We start from the raw sequence: 446 nt of genomic DNA, 5'->3' as shown, positions 1-446 counted from the left end.
CTTTCCTTCCTTTTCCGTTTAAACCTTTCTTCGTGCGCGCCCCCTCTCTAGTTTATTTTTTTCTTCGTGCGCGCCCCCCCTCTCGACGCGCCTCTGGAGATTGATGTAGGAGCTGCGTGCGGAAAGCGCGCTCTCGCGACCAATGTTCTTTAATGCTAAAGATACAGTGTTGCGAATATCAACCGATATGAACACACGGGTGGATACTGTTAACGCTAGGTGGCGTGCGCTATCCGCCATATTGTTTGACTCTCAACGTATGGGAGGAATAAAAGACTTGACAACTTTGAATGTTTCTGTTATGTGTGGAAGCTACATGTCGAGTTGGTTACAAATTCTAATGCTAAATGTGACAAGTGTAAGTCACTGTGATACTCCTACTATCAGTAAGAAGTATATACAGCAAAAATGTACAAGTACTTCTTGGCAGAATGGTCCCAATCAGA

The sequence above is a fragment of the Anoplopoma fimbria genome, chromosome 11 (genome assembly GCF_027596085.1).
Source record: "Anoplopoma fimbria isolate UVic2021 breed Golden Eagle Sablefish chromosome 11, Afim_UVic_2022, whole genome shotgun sequence".
NCBI classification, from domain to species: Eukaryota; Metazoa; Chordata; class Actinopteri; order Perciformes; family Anoplopomatidae; genus Anoplopoma; species Anoplopoma fimbria.
The sequence above is the reverse complement of the archived record's forward strand: the minus strand, read 5'-3'. Positions refer to the sequence as shown.